The sequence below is a fragment of the Nannobrachium achirus genome, assembly GCF_963921795.1.
Source record: "Nannobrachium achirus genome assembly, chromosome: 7".
NCBI lineage: Eukaryota > Metazoa > Chordata > Actinopteri > Myctophiformes > Myctophidae > Nannobrachium > Nannobrachium achirus.
The window spans coordinates 14,497,453-14,515,718 of NC_137816.1; the positions used below are offsets into that span (position 1 = coordinate 14,497,453).

An 18,266-nucleotide genomic window follows, 5' to 3' on the forward strand; every position below is an offset into this window, starting at 1 on the left:
ACCACAAGTATGTTAACGTGACACTGTCACACTATACAGTTCATTGTTGGTGGTGGTGGTAATCTTAACCACATAAACCCTATATCCCCAGGGCTCAATACTAAGTGCTGTACTCCTGTCTGCAACATTTCCCTCTACTACACAAATCTCTAAGCGGAAAATAGACAATCTACAAGCAAGTTGTGATGCTTTGTGACACGCTGCAACATGTTGTGATGTGTTGTGAGCTTATACTGTAGATATTTATGAATGTTCACCCCAGAATAGGGATATTTGGGTTCATGTGGTTCATTAATGAAGTCAAGATTGCTATTTAGCGTAAACACAGCCAACAAGAACAATGTCACGGCCACAAGAGTGTAGCAAAAGAAAGAGGAAAATGGGAAAAAGGGTGGTAGTTTTGGTCTTTCATAGTCACACAGAATACTGCTCAGTTTTATGTCTGAGATGAAAGGTGAGATGACATTCAACTGACTATTCATGTCAAGAATTCATTTCTGTGGGAATGGATTTCTACTCAATATTCTCTGATTCATAATCACTGGTGAAGTAGTCCTTTACACCTCAAGGCTCATTTGTAATTTATTGTGTAGCCTTTTAAAAAACCTCAGCAGGGCCTTGATGATGTGATCAACACAACCTTTATATTTGATCCCATATAACTTTCAGCATACAAAATGCGGATTTCTTTCCACACAAATGTGGCCTCTCAAAAAACAAGGTAAAACATTTAACGACTTTGCTGCACAAGCTGATTGGGGGACACAAGATGAAAATAAATATATTGATGTGGTCCAACAGCATCATACTGATTACCGACTGTCTAAGTTAAGTGTGTGGGCATTAGTGTCCGTTTCATCTGTCTATCAACATGCTACTTCTATTCTCTACAATTCAAGACTGTATGTATCATTAAAGTCACTCACTTATGATGGTCCGTCATAGCAAGAAAGATAAATACATAAATACACTTATTATAATTCACAAAAAACTCTAAGCACAACTTGTTTATTTGCTGTTGAATTTGTGCATTGCATTATTTAAGAAACTAGTTCCCTTCCTGTTTTCCCTCTACACTAAATATCTATCTATCACAACGAGTCACATTGCGATGAGTAGTTAGCTTGTACATCTGCCAATTTCACATACTTTTTGCCCCCATAATAGGATCTCTAGGTTAAAATTGTGGTTAAAATTAGCCTAACCCAAGCCTGTGTAATTGTGACCGGGCCTTCCAGATAAAAGTGATGTCCTTCAGTATAGATAACAGCATGCATCCTCACACCGTCCAAAGCCAAGGCCTCTTATATGAAAATCACTTTTAACTGGCAACTGCATAAAGGACTCCTAGAGAGACGTTTCTAGGGTGGGTTCAAATCCCAAACGACATGTTCTGCATGTAAGATAAGGGCTCTTTCAGTGTGGGAGGAAGATAAGAGGCCATAGTTGATAATGAGATGTGCTGTAAGTGCCATCATGAAGAAACCTTAAACATACGTCAGTGTTGCATTTCAAGGTCACCCTAACACACTATACAGCCTGGCATTGGAGAGCTACTGTAGGTCCACTGGGGTTACTAATCAAGGGGTATTACCAGTGGTGGAAAAAGGTACTTACAGTACATGTGTTACTTAAGTAAAAGTATCAATCCCGCAATGTACAAATACTCTGTTACAAGTAAAAGCCCGGAATTCAAAATTGACTTGAGTAAAAGTACAAAAGTATCGGAATCAAAATGTACCTAAAGTGCCAAAAGTAGAAACTACTCAGTGTGCCGAATGTCCCATTTCACAAGTTTTTAAATGTAAAAAATGAATAATAATACTGTGAAAATAGCAGATCTACAAGCTTACAATGCGTCACGCGCATTGTGACACATGCCTCTGAGATGTAGTGGAGTAGAAGTAAAAATACTGAAAATTGGAAATACTTCAGTAAAGTACATTATTTAGTCAATTAACTTACTTTACACCACTGGGTATTACTTCTCAACACAAGCATTTTACAGTATCATTGATGTACGACTGTACGTAGATTAAACCCATTCTGATTTTTTTTTTACGTATTTTTTTATTTATTTAAGAGATTGATGTTTACCACAGAACATGTTATCATCTCCCTCCTGTCTCTTCAGTCACTATAGTTACTTAATTCATTTTTGTCAAATTAAATCACTGCCAAAGATTTTACTGTGTACATTACCAAATACATTCAAAGGACATGAGCTGTCTATTATGTGAAGGTCTGCTCTCTTATAACCCTGCCTGCAGTGATGCATGGCATGATCCATTTTTGGACCAAGCTTATCAATTCCTGACATAACGTAGCTTGTTGTCGATATGTCATTTTTATGGATATTGACCCAATACGTCAAAAGGGTGAGTAACAACAAATATAAAGACTAAAGTCAGCAACTGTTGAGCTAAATGAACGAGCATACAGTATTTGTCCAGTCCAATCCCACAGTATATTAAACCGCACTGTTGCTCCGATTTGCACCAAAATAGGCACAAACACTGTTCAGGGGTCTGCCATCAGAATACACCGACACCGTTGCTACAATCCGCATCAAACTTGGCACAAACACTGTTCAGGGACCTGCCATGACAATAGTCCCAATAGTGACAATAGCCCCTCACCACAGGCACACTGTTGCTCCAATCCGCACCAACATCCTATATTAAAAATGACCCTGAGGGCGGAGCAGGCCTGACTCAGTCATAAGCATAAACAAACCTGTTACTCCCATAGGCAGGACCATATGGTCGTGTATACACAGTATATGGGGTCGACCGACTTCAAACTCACATGCATTGATTGGCAAGGACTCGAGGGAGTGCATTGCCAGCCACTGAGTCGTTCGGATATGTCCATATATGGGCAGAACTGCAAATCCAAACAATATGCCCATATATGGACATGGGTACAGGGTATGAGTATGAGTATTTTCTCTTTTCTTTCAAAAAATAAGGGAACAGCTGTTTTGGTTCCCGGTTACGTCATGCCCAGTGAGCGTAACCCAGAATCAGAAAATATTAGGTGACCCATCAGCTAGCGAACAACGCCATCCAGCGACACACGTGCATATCTCCTCTGTGACATCAGCTGTGGTGATGTTGGTTTCTGCGTACGTTCTATGGCGTTAGTCTCGTGTGAGCTGTTGCTGCTACAGCATACATAGGGAGAGTGTGATGTCACTGTCTATACCTAAATAACGACCATTACAAATACAAACTTCAAGAAAACAATAAATGGAGGATGTAGGCATCGATCCCACTACCTCTCGCATGCTAAGCGAGCGCTCTACCATTTGAGCTAATCCCCCGTCGACAGTACTTGGCAGCGTGGCACTATATAAAGACATCAACAACAGAACGACAATCAGGTCACTTTATGACTTTTGTAGTATTTGTTAGTTTTTACACTATCACGGTCATACCAGTCTTAACAAATATAGACCAGCTAAAAAGCAAGAAATCTGTTAAAGGTGATACACCATGAAATTTCACTTTTCCTATTTTAAAACCTTTTTTTGGGGTCCCACTAGCACCTTCTATTCTCACAAAGTCCCATTTCTGACCGTTGTGTCTTTCTCTGGTTTTGGGAAGGCGGAGGTTAAAAGCATCCCACGGGTTCTCAAAACAGGCTGTCCAGATTTGCTGCCGTCGCTGACGTCATCGACGTTTTTTTTCCCGAAAATATTTGGTGACCCACCCATCAGCTAGCGAACAACGCCATCCGAGCGTCAAACACGACACACGTGCATATCTCCTTGTATGGGCTGTTCTGTCCGTGACATCAGCTGTGGTGATGTTGGTTTCTGCGTACGTTCTATGACGTTAGTCTCGTGTGAGCTGTTGGTATGCATACATAGGGACATACACACAAATTCAAACAGGAGCAGTTCGCACTGCTCAAAAGACAACAACTACTTTCTCAGACAAAAGTGAAACTCTATTTTCAGAGCCTAAGTGTGATGTCACTGTCTACCATTACAAATACCGGTACAAACTTCAAGAATCAAGAAAACAATAATTGGAGGATGTAGGCATTGATCCCACTACCTCTCGCATGCTAAGCGAGCACTCTACCATTTGAGCTAATCCCCCATCTACAGTACTTTGATAGAGTGGCGCTACAGTATATACTCTGTCAACAACAGAACGACAATCAGGTCACTTTATGACTTTTGTAGTATTTTCTTACTTTAGTTTTAACACTATTGCAGCCCTGCCAGTCTTAACAAATATAGACCAGCTAAAAAGCAATAAATGTTTTAAGGGAACTGCAGGCTGATATTGTACAGTGTTGCTGAGCTACTGCGCACTCAGAATCATAAGCCCGCAGCAGTGACATGTTAAACCTGATCAGTGGTGTAATGGTGTTTTTTTTCCCCTTCTTCTCACGGTCATTTAACATTGAGGTGCCCACAATGTTTAGAGGCCCACTCTTCCTACACCCCTTTTACAATGTGAAATGCCACCAAATCTGTAATCCTTTCCCACGTAGCTCTGTCTTGCCATAAAGCTGATAAGCTGTTATTTTGAAGGCAAAAGTTTAGAAACCTCGCAAATCCCACAACACCAGAATGAACGTCGTTCACAATAGCGTTCATCTAGTGGATATAAAGTCCGGTGAGTTCACGTTCGCCCACAATATGAACGAGTTCTAGCATGCGCATGTGTACACGTGCACACACCATTTTGTGATGTTCCTAAAAAACATGCACACGTGCATATCTCCTTGTATGGGCCGTTCTGTCCGTGACATCAGCCTTCGGTCTCTGCGTACTTTCTATGACGTTAGTCTTGTGTGACGTTAGTCTCGTACTATGGACATAGGGACCTACACACAAAGCCAGAGGTAGGAGCGGTTAGCACAGATCAAATTTGGTAGCAAACATGCTTAGCTGGCCGTCTCTCTCTCCCTTGTAAACGAACACTAGTCCTGTTGCACAAGGCTGCAGTAATTGAGAGTCTAGTGTCCCACCTGAAGGGATGAGAGACCTGATCAGTCTGAGACAACGTTTCAGGATTTGTATGAAGAGAGGGCACAAGATACATTTACAAATAAGAAATGTACAAACCAAAAAGTCTAAGTTTTTTTTTATGTAAATTACTTTAAATATTGGCAAATATTTTAAATAAAATCTACTGTTTGACTTTTTATTAGTTTAATAAACTAAATGAAAGTAAATTCTTTGAAGAATCGAATAATGTTATGGAGGGGGGTGTACGGCCTGTCTGCTTATTAGTCACAATGTTGCCTACACTTTGTCTCTCTTTGTTCTCATTGTTACACTGAATAAATTGTGGCCTGTTGGTGCATTGTTTTCATCCGGTATAAAAAGAATCAGAAGGCATATTTTCATCCTGAAAGAGATGGGGCTTACATGCTCTAGCTGCTGTTCCCACTAAACAAATGTTTTAATGGTGGAAAAACTAACAAACAAGCAATTTAGCCTACTACTGTGAAATACAGGGTTATTTATTATCTCAAGGTTGTTGTGACATACACTTACAATAAAGCTGTGGCAACATTGCAGGCAGTGAATTATTTTCTCCACAACAGAGTGGACACAAATAAAATCTAAACTTAACCATGAACAAAATAATCACCCTTGAATTAATACAAAATCACTGACACTAAAAGAAACGGATGGAACCCTACTGGAGTGGGACTTGGCCGAAAGAAAAAGACTGAATGCGATGTAACACGTTGTGAACTTGAATATCAGCTATTAATATCTTGTAATAGCCGCTGTTATAAAGTGGTTAAACTGATGCTGCGTTAACTCATTTTGCTGGGGACCCCCTGGAACTTCCTCAAGGACCTCACTTTGCGAACCACTGCACTATGCTACCCGGACACTCCAGGGTATCTGACACTGACAGGGTGTGTTTTAACTAGGGCTGTCTTCAAAAATTCGACGAATCGACGCGTCGTTTTAAGCCCCCGGAATCGACGCCAATTGTTTGAGTCGAGCCGTCAAAAATATATTATTTTTTATCACACCGGTGCGGTATGAGAGCGCTGGACTGTCATGGTCTTCCTATTTAGTCCATACTTCCTACTGCTTGCAACTAGACTTAAAAATAAAACCAGTTCACGTGACTTGAAAGTTGCCTTGATCATATAACAAGGGGCTCTTATTTTGAAGTTAACCGCTTTGAGAGGAAATGCGTCCACGTGTTGTTATTTTACTTGTTAAAGATGACCAAGAAGCAGCAGCGCGATGCGCTTTCACTTTCACTCACTGTCGCTGAGTGTGGCTCTGTGGTGGTGGTCTAAGGCTGAGGACTGCGGTGGAGTAGAGGACTTCTTAAAATGTTTTAGATTACGAAAATTTGCTTGCATTGCGATGCAGCCGTGTGCCGTTCTGCATCGACGCAGTGATGTTACATTATTGTTACCTTTAGCCTACTTTGGTGTTGTTTTTCCTCCTGAAGGAACGGGGCTAAATCGTTAGCATGCTGGCGCTTTAGCCCTGTTCCTTTAGCCTTGGAGAGGCATAAAATCATTACAACCAGGCAGTTTTCAAAGCAGAGAATCCACCAATCATATGTGGTTTAAAACAGCTGTTGTACCGGTACTCAATGCGTTGTGGTCGCGCCTCCTCTCCAGTCATTAAAGCACAACTTTTCTTTTCTTTTTCTTTTTTTTACACAAACGATTCGTCGACGCGTCGGATTAACCCCCGCGACTCGAGTCGACTTGATAAATCCTGAGTCGAAGACAGCCCTAGTTTTAACACAACTATCAGGGTCAAAACTGAGTCCTTCTCCTGTCACTTCTGACTGACAGTTCAGTTGCAATCAATGCTTATTAATTGTTTTTACACCATTCCTTGGAACACTGGGATATGTAAAATGTGCACTGCCTTGTGTTTCTAGGCATGGCTCCATTCAGTAGTAATGCAAGTCTGGATCTATGTGTTTGCAGGGGAAACTCCTACTGCAACACCATGTCAGTTTCTAGCATGATGTATTAAAGCTGCAACCTGTTTCTGGAGTTTTATGTCCACTGTCTACTCCTGATGGAGATAGGCAATTCAAACCATGGCATCTCAGCCAAGGTCAAAGCTACTTTTATTGACATCAAGGGAAGTGACATGGTGCTGTTCAAGACAGTGTCAGTGTAACTGTTGCCGTCACTTTGTTTCCTTTGCTTTTCCCAACAACACATTAAAGAGGATATTGGAGTCTATTAAGCTTACTAGTCTACTGTCTTATCCTACAATAAATGTGAAAGATCTGTGTTTGTGTGTCTGTCCATCTGTTCAAGTATTTGTCCATCTGCAGTTCACGTATCTCATATTTGGGAATGTCTGACATGGAACTCCATAAAAAGGGCATAAAAGGGACACAGACAGACAGAGACACAAATCTCCATAATTATGAGCACAAAAGGGACACACCGACACAGGCAGAGCGACGGGTACAACAAGTACTCTGACATTGTATACAACAGGTATTGCAGCGTTTCTGAGTTGCCCGGGCACTGGTCTAGTTACCCTGGTTAGAGAAATAATTCACAGAGTGAGGAAGAAATAGTCTGGAAAAGAATCCAAGTGTCTCTGAAAGAAATAATAAGCTATAACGCTACCCTCCATTACAGGTCAGTGAGATGAATGAGAGTGACAAAGGGGAAGGTAATGAATGAGAATGGGTTGCACACTGCACAACAAGTAGGCTATCAAGTTCTCTCTTTTGTGCCTTCGGATTGGGGCAAAAACAATCCTTTTGGATAAGTGTTGTGAATTCATCTTCAAAAATGTTCTCTTTTTATTATCTCTGCCAAGAGAACGGCTGGAGGCGGGGATTATGCTTTCACTCCTGTCCGTCCATCGGTACACAATATCTCTTTAGTCATGTGATCAAGGTTTTGTCCGATTTTTCAGATTCCTTTCCGAATGGCTACTATTGCTTTTCAAGGTTTGCGGGAGGGACCCGTTTTGCAAAAAATGACACTTATCATCTGCTCCAAATCTGAGGCCATGGCTACACGAATCTGGATCTTTTTCGGATCCCAGATCTTCATATATCCACATAAAAAATATATATATATCCAGGTTCACACGAGTCAACAAAAATATCTAGCTCCCATGATCAGCTCCAACAACTAACAAGCATTCCAGGCCAGTAGGTGGCGCCGTTGCGGTAAGGGATTTGTAATACCATAGAAGAACAAGCATGCGTGCAGGCTTGGTTGTGGGTGCGTGTGTGTGTGTGTGTCAGTGTGTGAGCGTGTGTGTGCATGTGTGTGTGTTGTGACTATCTCTCCCTCTCTCTCACATGCATGGAGCTGTGCACTCATGCATGCACCTAACGTCATCGTCTTCAGAGCAACTCCGGTTTTCATGCCTACATGGATCCAGTGAATCAGATATATTTTTTAAATTTTTAGTTGTTTATCCGGTTTCAAAAATATCCAGTTTAGCGGCCAAAATATCCAGCTTTGTGTGGCTGCAAGCCAATCGCACAAAGAAATGTCCAGCTTCAGAAATGTCCAGATTCATGTAGCCGGCACCTGAATCATACATTTAATAATATAATAGATAGTAGATACCTATTTACTCCCGTGAGGGAAATTCTGTATTTTCAGCCCAACCCAGCTGATTCGCTGCCCACAAGGAGCGCGTGAGCAATTAGCGGGTAAGAGTCTTGCTCAGGGACTCACATCGACAATGCTACCCTGGCCTGGAATCGAACCTGGGACAACCAGGGGCTCTGGTCCCCATTTAGGGGCTTCTAATCAACACACAATCAAAAGCAATAGCACTTTCCCCCATAAGAGGCATCACACATGCTAGATGGCTGCACACCACAACTGTCATTCCAAGAAGTTGCAACAATCACTCATTTATTTCACACCTTCACATAATCAACTATTAAGCACAATCAGCTGGTGTCACTCAATGACAGCAAGAGAGAGAGAGAGAGAGAGAGAGAGAGAGAGAGAGAGAGAGAAAAGCAGATAGGAAACAGAGCGACGCAACAGAACAATAGGCTATTCAGCACGAGGTAAAATGCCTACAAATTCGGTTTAGCTCTGACAGGAGAGGGTGAGAAAGGGAGTGACAGACTCACAGACAGAATAGGAGAGAGGGAGACCCTGCAACCGTGATTTATTTTTCCGTGGGTTGAGTGGTTGACCCACCTCGCCCACCCAGCGATAATTGTGTCGGAATCTATAACCCGCCCGCCCACCTTGCGGTTCAACCCGCGAGACCTGCGGGCTATGGGTCGGCCTGTGCATCACTAATGGGCAGGCAACCAGGCCTGGCGGGGTTCTGCGCTCCGAGGAGCGCACCATTCCAGTTATTTACGTAAATGTGTTGGTTCCTTCAGAGGAAGCCCAAAAAATTACAAATACAAAATAATGCATTAAAAATGGGAAATATGTGTCCACCCAGACTCAAAGTGTATCAAGCAAAACGAGTAGCAGTACTGGTCTGGAACTGAACCAAAGGGCTAAAGAGGGCTGAACTAAAGGGGACTTAATGGATATTGTTTTGTTTTTGTCGCATTCCTGAGCCAATGATTTGCGGAGACTCCATAGGGAGAACAAACACTAAAACATATCCATGAATTCAAGTCTCCATGGGGTGAACTATCCCTTTAACACGAGGCTTTAGTTCAGCTGTAGCAGGGACTGATCATCTTGTCTTCTGAGGTGCCAGGCACATTAAGAGGAGTAAACAGTTTTAGATGGGTGAGCAGTAGGGGTGTCATTTAAATGAGAAGATGATGATGATGCATACCATCCCACACACTGTCACACTTACCAGATCATTGCATTCAAGAAAGAGCAGAGAGAGACTGGAGAGATTTGGCAACACAAGGTAGTACACCAGCAGAGATGTAGAACTGTCCACCGTCACCTGCCAAAGCCTCCCTCTACAACAGGGGTCTTCAACAGGGGGTCCGGGACCCCTCGGGGGTCCTCAGAGTTACTATAGGGGATCTTTGTGTGATAGATTTTTTTTTCTTATTTCTTTTTATATTAACCACTTGAACCCTAGTGTCCTTTTTCAGAGAACTTTAGCCAAAAATAGACGATCTACAAGCGGCGTTGTGAGCTTGTAGATCGGCTTTGGTGTAGAGGGGAAAAAGAGCTGACTAATAGAGTGAAAGGTCAAGCGAGAGAAGTCGGATTCTTTTCCGGTGGAGATTGGCCTCTGCCAATCTGTCACCTATCCTGTTTGTGATATTCATGGACAGGATCTCTATAGGGCGAAGTGGTGGTGGAGAAGGTAAACGGCTCGGTGAGCTAAGGGTTGCTTCACTGCTTTTTGCGGAGGACGTGGTCCTGATAGCACCATCGGTCCATCGACCTTCAGCTCTCACTGGATCGGTTCGCAGTAGAGTGTGCGGCGGCCGGAATGAGGATCAGCATCTCTAAATCTGATGCTGGTTTCTCCTTAAAGTGGACATGACATCCAAAAATAATTTTTGAGTTTTTTTTTGCTTTTTTTTAATGTTTCCTGGCCTCAATTACACCAAAAAAAACGCAACTTTTGACATGCAGTGGTTTTCCTGCTATCTGTGTGTTTGTGCCGGTTTCTGCATAATGAGTCTCAAACGCGCAATGGACTCATGCGTCGTCAGTCGATTCACCCCCCTCCCCCCCTCCCCCTCCTCTCCCAGTCTCCCTGTCTGTATTTCTCCACAGCCCAAGTTTTGAGGAAGTGACCTCTTACATTATATTATCCTTTAATTGTAAATATGGGCATATAAAATATATTTACCCATTCGGATATCTTATTTACATCAATATCCTTCATATCAAGTAGTCAGTTTATGCTTTTGTGAAATAATGAAAATCACTATGTATCGCTATGTATTTTCCGCCCTGGCTGGGTCCGTGGACAGCGCCTCCCTCCTCATTACCGAGTCCGAGGACAGCGCACTTCTCCCGGGGCAGAGCTCCGTGGAGCAGCCGACTATAACTCCACGCTGCCCTGTCCTCCCCCCACACACACGGGCACGGCGACTCGGCGAGCAGACAGTAAAGCGCTATGATAACACAAGCAATAGGTGGTTCTCTAAACGGAGGCATTTAGCCAAAATATGTTACTATAATAACTACAGAAGGACCGTGAAGTTTTTCTGCAGCGCGGAGCAGAGCTATTGAAACGTTACCGCGTACGGTCTAAATTGAACTCCGCGGGGGTACAGATGTAACCACAGAGATCCGGTAACCTCGGTCCCGGGGTAAGAAAAAAACACTTGCGACTCTCGATGCTGTTTGTGTGTGCCTCGTCAGGGCTCAGCTCAGCCTCTGTGTGTCAGTGTGTGTGTGTGTGTCAGTGTGTGTGTGTGTGTGTGTGTGTGTGTGTGTGTGTGTGTGTGTGTGTGTGTGTGTGTCACAGTGTGTCTTGTACCAAAGCAAAGCAGCGAAACACATGCATCGCGTCTGCGAGCATGCATCTCTCGGTCATTGTGTTGGAGCTGGGCGGACCTCTGTGTGTGTGTGTGTGTGTGTGTGTGTGTGTGTGTGTGTGTGTGTGTGTGTGTGTGTGTGTGTGTGTGTGTGTGTGTGTGTGTGTGTGTGTGTGTGTGTGTGTGTCCGTGTGTCGTGTGTCGTGTGTGTGAGCGTGCGTGCGTGTGCGTGTGTGTGGCCAGTGGCCACTTTGGGTACCATAGTTTGAGAACTGCTGGCCTATAAGGGCTGAAGTGAGTGATTTGTATTAATAATCAAAATCCAAATGATTGTAGTGGAGAGATAAAGTGCATTTGCCTCTGAGATGTAGTGGAGTAGAAGTATAAGAATTGAAAATTGGAAATACTCAAGTAAAGTACAAATATTCAAAATTGTACTCAAGCTAATATTTGTTAGAATGAGTGGGAGAGAGAGGCTCCCCTGGTGGTGATTATAGAGTATTTCAGGTGACAGACCGTTTTTCATGACACCTAAACAGAGAGAGAGACCATGGCTCCATGGAGTGGATTTTCAAGTTTAAACATTTTAAAACATGTTTTTAGGACCAGGGCAAAGACTTTTATGATTGGTAAAAACAGAATGTCATTTGACCTTTAAGGCTCGAACACACTACCCGACTTTTTGAGCCGATTATGCTGTCGCCGACCAATTTTGGCGCTCGCCGACAAAAACAGCGATCTGCCGCAAGATCGGGCTTTGCTCGCCAGGGTTTTACTCGCTGTGTGTGAAAAGCACTGCGAGAAGATCCCTGCGCGATTCCAGCGCTCGCCGACAGCTTCCCGAGCGTTTCTAGATAGGCCTATTATACAGCTTTGATATTTGTGTCCCAATTTGGCTGGGAGCCAGTCATTGGATTTTTATTCATTTTCATTTTTTCATGTCATTTGAAAGATGGGGATCATAGCTACAAAATGATATATTGGTTGTGGAGATTGACCCAACAGTTTTGAAGATATGGCTTATAGAATGATGCCATGCTGAAATACTACTTTTGAGATATTCAAGTTTTAAATAAATGTCTAACCTGCAAATGACCTGACGATCTCTCACATTAATTAAAACAAGTCTTATTTACATGCAGAGTTAAGCTCTGGCGTTTAAGTGAAATGTAGCCTGAAATCTATGAAATGCTTTAGTGGCTTTATCACATTTTAGTAAAAAAAAAAAAAAATGTATTTTCAGTCCCTGTCTAAAGCTGTACTTTCCGAGATGACTGGCTCTCAGTGAGATTGGGACACATTTGGTTCTATGACTCTGTCACAGCGCACCGCGCTCTCTCTCTCTCTCTCTCTCTCTCTCTCTCTCTCTGTGTCAAATGGAGACGCACAGAGCGGAGTGGAGAGAGAAAGAAAGGGAGAGAGAATTTAACATGAGGAGAGCTGGAGAGCCTGGAGTGGAGAGGGCATCATTACGCTGCGGACCGTCCAGCGTATATAGATCACTAGTAATATTGCTGTTTCATGACTTTCATCATAATAATATAGATGCTGTTTCATAGCAATATAAAACCAACGCATCTCACAATATGTTGACACAATATGTTGTGTGCGCGAGCGTGCGCGCACACGCACGCACAGCGATAGAGGAAAATCCTTATCGCCCACTCTCGTGCACAAATAGAATAAAACAAATGTAATATTGGCTATGTATCGGGGATGCATCCTGGTGAAATATCTGGCAGTGTGTGACCCCTTGTCGGTGATCTGTCAGTGATCAATCTTGTCAGCGAAAACCATAACAAGCCGATTTCAAGAAAGTCACTCGTGCAGTGTGAAATACTCTAATGATCTGATGACTCGCCGACCACGCAAAATTGTACAGTATGTTCGAGCCCTTAGAGATAGGGTGAGAAGTTCAGTCACCCGAGAAAGACTTGGAGTAGAACATCAAGAACTGTTATCTCCACAACCCAATTCCGGATAGCAGTTGAAGATGTCCTTGATTTATAAATGTATTTTATAACTATGTATTTTTTTGTTTTAACTCTTTGAGTGCCAGCGCCCTCTAGGGGCCAAAGAATGCCAGCGCATCTCTCATAGGCGAGCGCTTTAGCTTCCAGGACTTCACCTTCCAGGACCTGACGTGCTCACGTTCATGCACGGCATGGAAATGTCCCGGATGAAGATGCTAACAGAATGGCTATTCCCATTTTGTCATCTAAAAGATCATTTTTGGGCGATTTCGCCGTAAATAAACCTCGCGCCGCTTCCCTAAAACACAAAAAAGAGATATAAGCCTTTAAAGATGCGGTCTTTCATTGGATTAGGCGGAGATTGGCGATTGCGTTCGCAAATTACGGCCGGCCGGGAGGTTGCTAGCTTTCGGCTAGTAGCTAGAAAAATCAGGCCAGGCTTCAGAAGGCCTCTTATCATTTTATTCATTTAATTAAATAAAGCCGAACTACTTCGGGATCGGCACACTCGTGTACTCATCGGAAGCGGCGCCGAACATCGGGTGAACATTGGGGAGCTCAAAAATGTATTTTAAACCATTTTTAATGGAATATATCGTCGGACAGAGTAGAACGGCTAGCTGGCTAGCGGCTAGCGAGCCAGGACCACCCACGACTCTACAAGCAGCTCGGGGTAAGTGAATTAATAAAAAAAAGATTGTATTGGATTGAAATAAAGCCGAACTAGTTCGGGATCTGCACCAGATGAGTTAACTTTGAACAATACGGTACCCAGGCTCTACGGACCCCTAAGGGTCCGTGAGGGAGTTCCAGGGGAATGTGGATGTAGAGTGTTCGGTACAGGGTCATTCGGTTCGGTACACCCTCGTATTGAACGGTTCGATATCGACACATGTATTGTTGTACCCTCGCGACCCGCTGTCAGGCTGCAGCCTAGCTGCCCGGACCACTACCCTAGCCGTCCGGGCCACATATATTTTATAATAAAATATATTTCAAATAAAGAATTAAGCAAATGCAAATGTCAAATGTTAATCGGATTATTTGACTATAGCATGAAATGAGCATTAAAATATTGAAGGGCTTCTAAAAGACACCAGAAAGAAAATTCAACATGACAACCACCAGGGTTGTCAGCTTTTACCCAAACATGTTAGCAAAAGCCATTTCTGAGGCACTTTTCTGTATTGGCCTCCTGACTAGTATGTTGGTAATCTCTACATGTAATAGATCTTTCGAGAAAAAACGTTTTTTTTTTTTTTTTTTTTTTCCCCTATATTCAGTGTATTTCTGTTCCTAAAACAATAGCCTTATTTTGTGGGCATACAGAGGTATCAAATGATGAATGCCAGTCGTTCATAAATGTAATACACAACATGCCTGTGTGAATCATTTGCATAGTTCAATGGCCTATTCAACACCACAATGCAGACTGAAGGGCTGTGTGCAACAAGAGGAAAGTCTAATTACACGCTGCAATACGATGACAACTGACAACACTTGTTTTTGTTGGGGGAGCACTAGTGCTAAGTAAAACAATTTTGGGGCTTATTTCAGAAGAGCAGGGGCTGCAAGAGTACACTTGTGGAGGACAATGACTAATAGCAGGGTTGTTGAAAATGGAAGGCCTTAAGTAGATAGTTGGCATTTGTAATTGGTGCCAGACGTGAGAACACTGCCCGTTATAGTAGCGCTGCAGTTTAAAAAAAAAACTTTTCGTGACTTCCAAATGTTCTACCAAGCTTAGTTCTTTGTCCAAGTGATTTCATGTAAATAGTTTTTCAGACATTGGCACTGCCCAAGTAAGTAAGTTTCTACCTTGGACTTCAACAGCATCACGAATGACAACAAGAAGAAGAACAGAGCCTGTCCTCCTCCCTGGCAGAGAGCTTCGTAGGGTGGTGTGACAAGAATCACCTTCAGCTCTGTCAGAAATACCAGGGAGCTGGTGGTGGACTACCAGCAGAGCAAGAAGAGGCCTCCAACTCCCCTCACCTTCAAAGAGGAGGAGGTGGAGTTCAAGGTTTATTAGCAAGTCCCAAACTAGGCAATTTATGTTACAGAAGATAATAAAACTGTAAAACACAGTAAACATACATAAACAGGAACATAGTCTAAGTGTACCAACAACCATCCTTCCACTAATAATGGACAGCAGACCACTACCATTTTACACCATAGGAAAAGAAAACACATCAGCACATCCTTACCATCCTTTAACAATTTTGCTTCCATTTTAAACATAACTGTAGTAAGCAGCTGCCAAATTGTCCTTACCTTTTAATGTGGGCACGCGCACGCATCGTGCACAATCTGTGCGCGACTCATCTAGTAGACGTGTAGACTCGGTGACAGCTTTCGAATAAAAAACCCCCCATTGAAATAGACATATCCGTTGCCACGCTGTATCCCTGCTTATCCGCCAGTGTTTACATGAAAAAACATTGAAAAAAGCAAGCTGTGCGCTATGGTAACACGTGGACACGTTCGCGCACAAAACGCACGATATGTGCGGGGATCATAATCCAGGCGTGTAGAGACTGGATCAAAGTTTCCAAACGCAAAAATCGGATTGAAAAACAAGCTTTCCATCGCCGAGTAGCTTATAATATTCTTCTGTTACAATGTAAACGAATGGAGGCGGGACTATGGCCCAGGCTCAGACCGGATACGGAAAGCTAGATCCGGTCCAAACGGGAAATACGACCGGATACAGTTAGGGGCGGGCCTAAAGTCTCCGAAACGGATATATACAGCGATCATACTTTTAATCGTTTCATAATGATTAAAGCTAATTAAATTTCCGGGAACGACGGGCATCGCAGAGAGGAGGCGGGACTATGGCCCAGGCTCAGACCGGATACGGAAAGCTAGATCCGGTCCAAACGGGAAATACGACCGGATACAGTTAGGGGGCGGGCCTAATGTCTCCGAAACGGATATATACAGCGATCATACTTTTAATCGTTTCATAATGATTAAAGCTAATTAAATTTCCGGGAACGACGGGCATCGCAGAGAGGTACAGCGGGAAATCCCCGGTTTCGACGGGGATCGCAGAGTATGAGTTAAGATAGATATGGGCCAGTCCCCTGAAACCAACAGCTACCACCTCCTGCTTCCATTATTGATGGCACGAATGGAAGTGGTTATAAATGAGAATTTGTACCCATTGTTTTAGTTGCTGGGCCCTCTAACCGTTGCCCGGAAGGCACAAATTCATATTCAGGATTTAGGGGATGAGAGCTGTCTGCTCTAATAGATGACGCTTTCTTCAGCGGAGGGCATTTTTCTCACAAAAGGTTTCCATACCAACAAACGACAGTAAAGGAAATAACAGACTCTATGGAAAGCCCTGTAGAAAAAAAAAATCATAAATTACTTATCCACCTGAAATTTGTCTAGCTTCTTTAAACTGAAGAGAATTTCTTACACACCATTTCAGTATTTGAATACAATTTCAGACAATTGTCAATAATGGAACCGAGATATTTATAAGTGGTTAACAAATTTATGACCCTACTCTGGAGAGCTGGTGGAGATCGTCTAAAACAGTGGTTCTCAATCTTTTTGCACCAAGTACCACCTCAGAAAATATTTGGGCCTCCAAGTACCACCATAATAGCTGATGTTAAAATATAGCATACAGCGATGCTACCCTATCCCAGTGATGCTACACTTCCCCTAACGGCCTAACCCATCCTATTCAGCGATGCAGGTCACATGATAGAAGGCAAATTCATTCATAAATAATATAAAAAATATAATAATATATAGAACTAGGCTATAAGATTAAATTTTTCACAGTTGTCAGCCAAAGTCATGCTGTACAAAACGGTAACAATATACAGTAACTGTAATTTCTTACAGTTCTCACATGGCAGAGACACAGAGGCGCGCACACACACACACACACACACACACACACACACACACACACACACACACACACACACACACACACACACACACACACACACACACACACACACACACACACACACACACACACAGACAGACAGACAGACAGACAGACAGACAGACAGAGAGAGACAGAGAGAAACCAAAACAAACCCATAAAGACTTTGCAATATGCACGAGGGAGCAGAGCTAACTTGCAATGCGAGGGACGCGGAGTCCGACGGCTTTAAGTGGTTAGTGGTCACAGCTGTAAGGTTAATCGTGAACATTGCCTGACCGCCGTCAGTCTGTAGGGTGCTCATGCTGCGTTCAAACCTGAAGCTATTTCTTTTATTCTAGTCACTTCTATCCAGGCCTGGAATTTCGTCATTTTAGGGGCAAGGCCACTTGGCCTTTAGTGTTGTCAAATTGTTTAGGGCACAAAGGCCAGGGCAGGAAGGCTATCAATTAAAACAGTGATTTTAAGTCCACGCCTCGACGGTCATAATACATTTTGTACAGACAAAACTGTTGACATTTTAGACTAGTTTTAGTCATCATGACAATTATTTTACCCCTCTATTTACCCCTTTATTGGACAAAGATTGCCATGTAATCATAATTATTTCACGGAACATTTCCTCTCATCCTTTTGATGAAAAAAATATTTTAGGAATACAGTATAAGACAACACGGAACTAGAGAGAGGGCGAGATCATTTAGCGACCTAAAACCGGGTTGCAACGTGGTCGGTAGTTTTCAGCGACCGGGTCGCTAAAGCGTCCGACCGTGCCGGTAAATCACCGACCGTGCCGCTAAAGCGTCCGACCGGGTCGCAAAATCACCGACTGTGCCGCTAAAGCGAGCGACCGGGTCGCTAAATCGAACGTACGGGACGCTAAATCCACGGACCGGGTCGCTAAATGCACCAACCGGGACGCTAAATCCACGGACCGGGTCACTAAATCCACCAACCGGGATGCTAAATCCACGACTGGGTAGGTAAATC

General features: G+C 43.1%; 1 protein-coding gene across 1 annotated transcript in view; it reads right to left on the reverse strand.

Moving 5' to 3' along the window:
• LOC308288417 (chromodomain Y-like protein 2) overlaps window positions 1-18,266 on the reverse strand; it is a 59,633-nt gene that overhangs the window by 27,487 nt on the left and 13,880 nt on the right. The window lies entirely within an intron of this gene.